Source organism: Triplophysa rosa, linkage group LG25 (assembly GCF_024868665.1).
Source record: "Triplophysa rosa linkage group LG25, Trosa_1v2, whole genome shotgun sequence".
Lineage (NCBI taxonomy): Eukaryota > Metazoa > Chordata > Actinopteri > Cypriniformes > Nemacheilidae > Triplophysa > Triplophysa rosa.
The window spans coordinates 14,546,687-14,556,064 of record NC_079914.1 but is presented as its reverse complement, the minus strand read 5'-3'; positions in this window follow the sequence as shown (position 1 = coordinate 14,556,064).

Genomic DNA, 9,378 nt, shown 5'->3' with positions numbered 1-9,378 from the left:
AATCATCACCCTGTCTTAGTTTTTACAAGATGTGCGTTTTGCATGCAGCTCAGTCAATGCGTGTGATACTGGCCGTGACGCTGCACGATTTGTGATCTTCCCTAGATCTAGGGTTTCCTAAACAAACACCAAACGCCTCAAAGGAATATCTGTACATTTCCCAAAGGGCTTCACTGTATCTTGTATGCTGGAGTAAATTGGTCTAATTATTAAATGCTGGTATGATCACGGCTCCATTATTGAGTAGAACAACATAAAAGCTCCTTGGTAAAATAATGATGTCTCAGACACACAGACGCCTCTGTTTTGCAAACACCACCAGGTATATTTTTACCCCGGAGTCTGATGTTTGCGTTTGTTAATGAATGGCTCATTTCGGACCTCATCTGAAGATGAAAAGCGTTTTGATGTTGTCTAGAGAGCTGTTCTGTTCTGTTCTGTTCTGTTCTGTTGTTGAGTTGAGTTAGTTTTTACAGTTTTTGCTTGTATTCGCTCACACAGATAGACTGATGTCAAGCTAATAACAAGTGAACCAACCCACCATCCTTTCGAAAGATGAAAAATGCTGGTATTGATCGAGGCGTGCCGGGCCTCCATCCCCCGTGTCACATTTTATCAATATTTTCCGTACAATTTAACTCAGACGGGCCTCTACCGTGATGATCCGGCGGCGATCGATGAGTGATGTTCTCCTCAGCGCCGTGCTCTATATGTGACAAGCGTTATTGCTGTACAGTACCGCCAATGTGTGCCGCTTAAATTCCAATATCCCAGCGAGACCGGGCCGAGCTGTGGCGTGGGATGAATTGAAGAAAGCTGATTTTTAGCAGTCAGTGGGTTGACCTATACTTAGCGGTTATTGGATCGTATATTTAAAAGGACAGACGTACAGTGTATTGTCCAGCTGTTCCAGGTACCGGTGAGTGATTGGGATCTGAGGGTCGATAGCTCACGGTGTAGTCAGCCGTTCAGTGAATTAACTGTACAACAGACATGAGAACTGTATATGGAGGTTTAAACAGGAAATATTGATGATAATCCCTCACTGTGTTACTTAATTCTTACCTTCTTAAACCTTAAATCTGTAGTCAAATGAAAAATGAAAAATACACTACGTACATAGTATGTCGTATAATGTTTTGTGTGGGTGTGTATATGTAGTATTTACTGTAATTTTACATACAGTATTATATATACTGAATAGTTTTTGTTAGTAAGCTGTTTGAACACATAGCAGGTTAAATAGCATTTCCAACACATTTCACTTTCGTAACCCAAAGTATTTTAGAGTGACACAAAATGTTTGACCCAAAAATTGGATAGTTTAACATAATGAACAGTTTTCACTTCAAGTTATGGTTTTGTTCAGTTAAATATTGCCTTAATTGAAAAGGCAATAGTTTAATATGATCGTTTATTTATACAAAAAAGGACATTCACATTACATTTCTTGTACTAATGAGAGAGCATTGGCCATATACAGTATATAATGTATTTATTAGAAACTACATTTTAATAAATAAATAAATAATTTATTCATAAGTAGTATATGTTAAATATCCATTACAAATGATAAAAAAATCAAGGAGTAATATTATAATAATAATATAATTATATTCAAAATATATTTTTTTATATTTGATATTTTTCTATTCATTTTTCTTTTAAAAATATATAGATCATTGTTTATTCACTAAAATGAATGAACAACTGATCGTTTATTTATAAAAAAATACATTCTCATTACATTTTTTTGACTAATGAGATAGCAGTATATATACTGTATATATATATATATATATATATATATACAGTATATATGTACTCATTAGAAAGTAAATATAGTTATTTATTTATAAATCATATATTATGTTAAATAATACTTAAAATTATTCACAAATTATATTAACATAATAAACATAGAAAAAATATGGAATAAATGAGAGGAATTAAAAATATAATTATATTAAAAATAAAGTTTTTAATAAGCTATATAATATTTAATATTTTTCGGGTTCACAAAAAATTCAAATGACAAATTAATAAACAACTGTATTTCTGTTTTCACAGCTACCAGCTGCAGGGAAAGTGCAACAACAGATGTAAGAACTCCACTCATCACTATAAAAATACATTATATTTACATTTATGCATTTGCAGACGCTTTTATCCAAAACGACTTACATTGCATTATATTATACATTTGTTTCTGACTACGTGCAATCCCCTGGGATCGAACCCATGACCTTGGCATTGCTAGTGCCATGCTCTAACCACTGAGCTGCAGGAAAGTTGTGGAAATACCAAATAGTAATGTCAAAATAAATACTCATTCAATAAACACATGTCGTCCATATTCACAAACGCACTTAAGAGTTTCTCCACTCTGACCTCCCGCTGTTGTCTTCTCGGACAAGAAACGCATCAGATCTCCTGAGGCCAGCAGCCTCTCCCCATGCCGATATATTTGATGCTCAAACCCAACCCATTAAATGCTAATGGCTCAACATTATCGCTTGCAATAACGCACGGAGCTAACACAGAGTCTGTCCGCAGGGTGGAATGTTAACAGTTTCATCCTGACATCCGCCTCAGGGAGAAGATGGCTCCAACGGCCCTCCAGAGACGCTCAGAGCTTCAATACTGACCCGATCGCTGCAGAAAACAGCGCTGTAAAAAATGATTTGTTGTTTTTTGTTGTTTCAACTTAAAAAAATAAGTTACCTGGTTGCCTTAAAATTTTAAGTTAGTTCAACTTAAAAATATTAGTTCACTTAATGAATTTGTTGCAAACTCGTTGTGTTGACTAATATTTTTAAAATGAACTAACTTAAAATTTTAAGGCAACCAGGTAACTTATTTTTTTTAAGTTGAAACAACAAAAAACAACAAATCATTCTTTTCAGTGAGGACGCTAATGGTCACTTGAGGAACAAGGAGCCGAAAGCTGTTTTTTTTGGGGAATGCCACACAAGAAATGTCCCTATTATCTGATAGGAATCACTGAAATGAGTGTCTTGAGAAATCACAGGTCTCGGTGCCAGACACAGATTCTTAATGTAGAGTCAAGGAGCGGTCTATGCAGTTTTAAGCCAATCAGAGATGCTCTCTGGCTGTCAATCATTTTGCATAATTGGGATTGTGGTTTTAACGTTAGTTAACTAGTTACTGTGTAGTTAACTGAAAGAGAAATCTCGGAATCTGTCCGTAGAAAACAATAAGTTACGCTAACAGTAATGCATTTACTGTATTTTGGAACTTGATGATGCGAACTTGTAGCAGTTGTATAAAAATAGACCATTTTTTAAATTATATATTTTTTAATCGTTTTTTGGAAGACATTACAGTGTAGAGACAGAAAATGACGGGATGAAAGAAAGTGGCACAGGAGCCAGGATTCGAGATTCTGGTTTTCTTCTATTGCTTTGAAAATGATGATGCTGATTTTTAGCAGCAGTGGCATGCTGTTTTCACTGCAGTGCATTCTGGGATTGCCGTCTCTGTAAAATGTATATGAGATACCGCCATACGTTTTGGCCAGAAGATGTTCTTGCAAGAGACTCATCAGTAGCACACCTATAAATGCTGACTAACAAAGCAGCTGGCTTTTACAACAGTCTCCCTTTTTCTCTCCCTTTTGGCTTTTTTTTAATCTATCCATCACGTTACTCACTAACGCTTGTAAACGCCTCTCGTTTGTGTAACAGGATGTGTGACTTCTGTCCTGTCAGTCGGCCGTTAATTAGCACCCTGAGCGTCTTAAATTCACACGCCGTTCTTTAGCTGCGATATAAGCTTTGTCTTAATACACCCTAATGCATAATTACACAGCTCATTTTCAACAGATTAAGTGTTTTTTGCCCCACCGTGTGGCTTTGGGATGGCAGTTTTCTCCACGCAGCGGTGAGGTTCGGATGGGGAAGGCATTGTGTGCACTGTTAATATCTCACAAGACACCACCTTCTCATTCCCCATCGAAGTATTCATCGCCGTGCGGTTAAACGTTAACTCCAATCACTTGCATTAGATTTCTGACGCTCACGCACGCACATTAACAATTTGGGACTCCACACGCTGATTTTTTGGCACCAAACACCAGCTGATCTGGGGCTACATGGCCGTTAGCCTGTAAATACACCATGACTAATGTGCACGTAATGGAAACCAAATCTGTTGTTGCACAAGATTATCCCACAACCTGGGTTCATCAGAATGCCAGTCTGGGGAACGCCAGCCTCGTGGAGAGAGAGCGAGTCTGTGACCAATTCTCAGAGTATCTATGACTTGTTGTCTTTAGCCCCAATTACGCGCGGTTGCCAAATGTTTTCAATATTCATTTCCCACTCTTGCGTGCCGGGTGCCGTCGTCATGGAGTCGTTTCCTCGGGAGGACGAAACAGGAGGCGGAACGCAGATGGTCTCATATTATCTGTTCTCACTACCCAAACACCATCTTGAGGAACATCCACTTTATTTCGCCTTCCTTCTTCGTCTCCCGGTGATACGGGATGAAGTCGTTCCATCTCGCCGGTTTCAGCGGGAGATGAGGAAATGATTGGGTTAATTTTCATAACATGTTTCATGAGTCGTGTATCTCGGTCTGCGAATGAATGGATGAAAAAATAATATATGCTCTTCTTGATATATAGGCTATATATTTTTTTCTATTTATATTTTTGTATATATAACGTCAATTTACCATGTTTTACTGCAGTTACCGTAGTTCAACTATTCTGTCATCTTAAATGAACCATCCTCTCACTACAGTGCACTACATCATATATTTATCGTGATACATGAATTGAAAAGAAAATGATTCAAGCCGCCCAAAATGCAAGGTCATAACAGTTTCACTATGGTAACACCGTGGTGATTTTTCACAATCATTTTCTAATTGGGAGCAAACTGTTCATCCTCTTTTAGTCTTTATATTATATTTCACGTTGACGTTTAATTTGAGGTTTCTTTTCTCCTGTATAATGTTATGATGGATTAGGGTGTTCTACGCGTTTTAAATGTGATGAACACAGTTGTTTCTTAGATACCGAAGACAGGTGTCGTGACAGCTTTTTTTGTCCTATTCAGAGGAAAGTCTAGTTCTCGGTTTCACACCAGATGACTCTGGTGACTTTCAGTTCAAGGTGAATTTAACCTGCTCGTGCACTTGGTTTCTTTAGCGTTCTCCTGACAGTTTCAACAAAACAGTCTCTTTAAATCCTCAAACCTGCTCACTAACACATCACAGTTTAGAAGTCATTTAAAGAGCTTTAGAGAACTTCTCTTTTCAAGAACCATTGTGCACTATGTTGGGTTCTCGTAATGGTTGTGTGGTTCCTTTTGGGGTGTAAATGTTGTATACGGTTAAGTGTACTAAATATCTACATCTTCGTCCTTTACTGTATGTTCAAGACTTTCCAGGATTCAACTCCTCGAGGTACCACAAAGGCGGATCCTTCCTTCCTTCTGAAATCACACAAGCCTACCTCAAGTGCTCCATTGGGAGGAAGATGGAACCAAGACGGATCAATTTGGAGAGAAGGGTGGCGCCATTGGAACGTCGTTTTGCAGGCGATGCATAAATAATGTGTTCCAATCTAGAAGACGGAGGGTTAAGTCTTTCCTGCGTGGTTTCACGCTGGTAGGCGGTTAGCAACATGCCAGCATCCCTACCGCCATCTGTGCTCGCGTTATATCGCCAACACCTCACAAAACGCTCGAACGTGGTCAGTGAGGCTTCCACACTGACTCGCTTCAAATCTCAAAAGCATTTTATTGGAATCTCGTTTATCTTAGACTTGAATGCAGACCACTAGAATGTGACTCTAATCTGTCTTTATTCAAATATAATTCCTTTTTGTTAAATTGTTAGTTTTACAGTTCTAAACTTCTGTGGAAGCAGATACATTTTAATGGAGTTGTATTTATTCTTTTTATTTTATTTTATTAGAGTAATAAAACGTACAGTTTAAATTACAAAGATTACAAACGCATTAAAACCTCTGTAGTTGTGTTTTAACCAAAACGCATAACAAACTATAAACAAAGTCACGCGTCATTGCTGAAACCTTGTAGGAGCGTCCATAAAAATGCTAATTACGACAACCCACAATGCCGTGCGTAAGCAATACATCAGTAAATCTGTCAGAATATTGGGTTGTCTCATGCATTCAGATGGGCGATCGTCGTAGGATTTACAAGCATGCGTCGAATGTCATCGCTCCTGTACAAACCTGCAGTTTACCGCACGGCCGGTCTCGATTTGTGGCAGAAAATTCGGAAAATCAATCGAGCAGATTACATCCCTGTCGGGATGAAATACGCGCTCGGCTGTTTTACTGCCCGCGTACGTTATTAAATCTGTTGTTGTGAGATTCGACCCTCCCCGATTCCGACGGCACGAAAGGTAACGGGGAGCGTCTTTTATGTGTTGTTTTATAAGAGGGGATCTTAAAAGTTATCACATTCTCCTCTGGTTTTTATGTAACGAAGCAAGTTTGTAAATGATTGTTGTAATGTCTGTTGTTGGGGCAGCAGGTTTTTTATAGTGTCGGCCTGTTTTATGGTGGGTTTCATTATGAATGGGCGGACGACAAACGCATCTCGCTGCTTCTCTGCCTCCAGTAATTTATGTTTTTCCTCCTGAAGTAGATTTTAATACAGTAGTGCATGCTTGTCTATGAAGACACAACTTCACATAAGCCGTCTGTAGGTTGATTCGAAAGTATAAATACGTTTTACCTGTTGTTAATATAACATTACTCTGCTTGACCTATGATAGGCGTATTGTTTAGTCAACCTGTTTGAAGACAGTCCTATTATATTTAATTCCATTTGGTGTTTTTGGCCGGGCAGAAAATACGCTCTTAATCTTTATTATTGTACCTCACAGTTCACAAACACTTGTTATTATGTACCTTAATGTCGCTTTAAATCCATAGAAGGAAAGTGATTTAGCTTAAAAATATTTTCATTCGTTCATTTAGCAGACACTTTAAAAGCAAGTATTTAACATTTTGTCTTATGAGCAGTGTTGCCAACTTAGCAACTTTGTTGTTAGATTTAGCATTGTTTTAGACGACTTTAGCAACTTTTTTTTAATCAAAAAAGTGCCTGGCGTCCAATCTAGTGACTTTTTGAACAAACTTTAGCTTCTTTCAGTAGACGCTACTGCACAGTTTTAATAGGTCATGTTCAGTCACTATTTCAGATTCCTTGGTTTGTCTGAGAAAACAAAAGATACGGTTTGGTTGGGCTTCATTCGGCTGTATTAAAAAAACAGATGTAAATGCTGACTTTACAGAATCTAAACATGACGTACAATGGCGCCATGAATATGCTACTTAACATGAATATGCTAGTTAGCATAGCATATCACCTATTAGCGACTTTACTGGCAAGTTTTAGCTACTTTTCATAGCCACATTGCATATGTTTGCACGTAGCAATAGCTTTAGTTGAGTAATTTATATGACTCGGTTCTGAAACCAGTGAGTGTGATGGTCCCCTGTCTTTTATCAATTACCCATTGCTGCAATCCACCCAAGGCCTCCACCTATTCAAAGACAACATGATACTATCTAAATGCATTAAGTGTTTTTCATTAAATTGGTCTTTAGCAAACAACATTCTAATCATCGTGAGCAGCGGTAAGCACAGCGCGCCTGTGAATCTAGACCAGATACCCAATATCCTCATTAGAGCCGCGATTTCTGAATGTTCGGCCCCGCTGTGAAAAGCCGGGCGCGGGAAGGTTCGACTCCACGGGAAACGCTAATAAAATCCGTCTGGAGTGACTTTAATGGAAGCCCAAATCATGTTTGCTGCACTCCAGACGGAGACGTGAAAAATTGGAGATGTGGAAGCTTTAGCCGTGAGGTTCAATCTTTACTTCTCTCCACAGTCCCAAATCTTCTGACTGACCTTCTTTTGGTTTCGATGCTCAAGAATTTAAGAGGCGCTGAAGGGCAAACCACTAGTGTATCTTGACTGTACTGTAATGTTCACGGCCAATTTAACATCCCAAACCTGATGTATGTTAGGTTAGGCGGGATAAAAATGGACAGAAATGCAGGACGGGATTCGATCGGATTGGATACAACAGTGGTGAATTGTGCACGGTAAGGTCAGGTATGCGTATTAAGAGCGTAAAAATTATTATTTTTTAAAGAAAGGCTTTTTAATCTAGCCAATGAAGCTAGGAACACACCTGGACCTTTCAGGATGTTGTAGTGTGATGCGGATGCAAAAACAGATGCAGGGACCGGTCAAAGTTCATCCCTATCGCCTCATTAATCGCTGATTTATTCCTTTAGCTCAAACCTAAACTTCCCATCGTGCTCTGCTTCACCTGTCCAATGCTTTTACAATTTGTCATTTTTGTTTTACTCGTGTGATGTAACACAAGTGTGACAGATCATTAGGTATTGTAAGAAACAATAAGTTTATCCAGTAGCTGTCACCACTTTCTCTCATGAGACCCCCCGAGTTCCTAAAGCCACTTGTTTCCCTCTTTTTCTGCTGAAATCTCTCTCTGTAGGACAAAACTCCCTCATGAGTACAAGACCTTCAAGCTGGTGTGAAAAGCTTGCCGCTCTCCTCGGCTCACATCTTAAAGCGCCCTCATGCTGAGGTCGTTGCACGCATCCAGGGAGGAGCGTGAAGCCCGCTCGGGTCCCACAGGTGCATGTCCGCTCTTTGTGTGTGTGACAGAGGCAGAAAGCATTGAAGTGTTTTTTTCTTCTCTTTGTGAAGTGGAGATGTGGACGCCCACTCAAAAAGCCCTTTTAATCTTTGCCGTTGGACACTGCGGCCCACCTAAGGGACAACGGCTGTCACGGACCCGTCCATCTGAAAGACGTATCAATCCGTTCTGGCTGAAGCATCTCGATCGGGGGTTTATTGGCACGCTGAGTGCCAGGAAAACGGCGAGGAAACGCTTCTGCCAGATAAAAGCTTTCGCTTCGCTGCGTTTAAATTATGACACGTCGTTCGGGTAGGTGGTTTGGCACCGGGTGCCAGCGGCAACCGAACAATAGCCTCCACAGTAGAGAAATAAAAAAATTAAAAACTTAATTGGATGAATGTTAACAATTCTGACTTCCGGACCGAAATCTGGTCTCAGAGTGACAGAACTTCAGAGAAGTTTGCGTTTGAACTAGCGAAGCATCTCTCAGTGGGCCATGGGCTATTAGGTGTAGTCAGTAATATATACAAGTGGTGGTCTCAGCTGGTTCAAGTTGGTTTAGCTCATCTTTATGGTCTAGCACGTTAGATCTAAACTGGTCTTTTTACAGTACAGTTTTCACAAACAGCATTGTACAGTTTAATGCTATGAATGGTGTGCTGAATTCGGTTCAGTTGAGTCAGGTACTTATGAATC